Below are 1,866 nucleotides of genomic sequence, written 5' to 3'. Positions count from 1 at the left end.
TGGCCTACCCAGCCCACTGCAGGCGCTCGGGCCAGCAGGCCACCGCGGGACACGGCCGCTGAGCGGGTGGCCTACCCCTGCCACCGCAGGCGCTCCATTGGCCGGACCCTGCAGGACACAGCCACTGAGCGTGTGGCCTAACCCACGTGCACGTCAAGCACTTCACCCGCTGGTCACACACGGTCGTACACGATCGTTCCGACCGACGTGAACGTGACTCAAAAAACCAACCTTGAACGGAACACCATGCGAGGCCCGGGTCTCTTAAAATTCCATGAATTACACGCGGCTGCTGCATTTTCGCCAGCCGTTAATTTGCTTTTCACAACTTTGCGTGAGCGGAGTCATTGGCGCTAATGGCTGCACATATGGCTGGCGTGCGCACAGCACCCCGACCCTCAGCCTCTTCCGTGCGAAAAGACACCGCGGCGGGCCATCGAGAAGACCAGACAAACAATGATGCCGCCGCGAAAAAGGCTCTGCGAACGGACAGACGTATCGTGGGACAGTGCCACTCAGGATCAGGAACGTCAAAACAGACAAAGCAAGTAAGTGTCGAGGATAATTCAGAAATTGCAAAAGGAGTCAGAGACGTGCGGCTCTACACTGCTGAATTTTATTGCAGCTGAGCCGCAATGATAAATATACGAAGTCGTGGCACGGCAAAATAATCTCTGTCACAGTCATTAACGAAAAACTTCAAAAACTTAGATAGTTATTCTTTGACGTGTCGCTGTGTCTTTGTCCTTAGGAGGCAAAGGGGCATTATCAGGAAGTGGTATCGGGTTTTATTGGTTAGAGGTGTGCGTGCGAGAGAGAGAGAGAGAGAGAGAGAGAGAGAGAGAGGGGGGGGGGGTGATGGTGGGTTAACCGCAGGCCGGCGGTGAGAAGTAGCCCGCCAATACGGGATGGATGTCACGTGGTCGCACGAGGACGAGGAGGGGGGCTTCTTCCTGGTCCTCGCTCGGAGACAGACGTGTGCAGCCGAGTGGAAATGAAATTGCAGGTTTCAGCTATAAATCAGACGGTGTCATGTGGGATGCAGAGAGCGCGTCATACATACAAGGGTTCCAACCCGAACCAATGATGTATACAGGTAATACAATTAGCTGTGTCTTATGTAAAGATTCGTACGTTTGGGGGAGGGGGGGGGCTTAAATTGTAGTGCCCATAGTTAACAAATTAAAAAAAGCTTCCAGTTTTAGTTGTAAGCCTTTGAACCGAAAGTAGAGGAGGCTAAAAAAAAGCAGTACTACAACACATAAATCAGACGCGAGAGCAACAGGCAAACCGCCAAATGGAAATACCTATTTTAGGCTCTCACATTCAAAAACACGCCTCAGCTCCTATAGGGTGTGTTTCCCTCTTTGGAAATATAGTGTTTCCTGTGTTTGACAAATTGCACTCTTACGACGCAGCGCAACGTCCGTCCGTCCGTCTCCGTCTGTCTATCCGCCCGTAGGTGGTGCGCCCGCCTGACTCGGCCCGGGAGCTCGCGCTCGAGTGATTGTACACTCGCTGCAGAAGATCACTGTCGCTTTCTCATTTCCACCAAACGCACGACGAGCAATAAGGCTCCGCGCCGCGTACAATATGAGAGTTTTCTTGTTTTTCATATTTTCTTTTTCCCCCTTCGGAAGACAAATATCGCGCGCACACACACACTGTTTTTTTCGTAAGCCGCACGACAGCAAAAAAATCAAAAACTGAGATGCAGTTTTTTGGCTTCTAAAAAGCGGTCATATTCCTATTTTAAGATCGAAAGGAAAACGACTAATTAATTCTTTTAATCAGCCATGAAGATAGGATGCAAAGGGGACCGGTAATAAAGGGGTGATGACAATGTGTGCCAGAAGTAGGGAGAGA

The 1,866-nt window shown here is 50.7% G+C and overlaps 1 protein-coding gene across 2 annotated transcripts in view; it reads right to left on the bottom strand.

The window, feature by feature from the left end:
* LOC113213926 (scavenger receptor class B member 1) overlaps window positions 1–1,866 on the bottom strand; it is a 205,062-nt gene that overhangs the window by 67,507 nt on the left and 135,689 nt on the right. The window lies entirely within an intron of this gene.

The sequence above is a fragment of the Frankliniella occidentalis genome, unplaced genomic scaffold (assembly GCF_000697945.3).
Source record: "Frankliniella occidentalis isolate FOCC.00 unplaced genomic scaffold, Focc_3.1 Scaffold25, whole genome shotgun sequence".
Classification (NCBI taxonomy): domain Eukaryota; kingdom Metazoa; phylum Arthropoda; class Insecta; order Thysanoptera; family Thripidae; genus Frankliniella; species Frankliniella occidentalis.
This window is presented reverse-complemented; position numbering and strand designations above follow the sequence as displayed.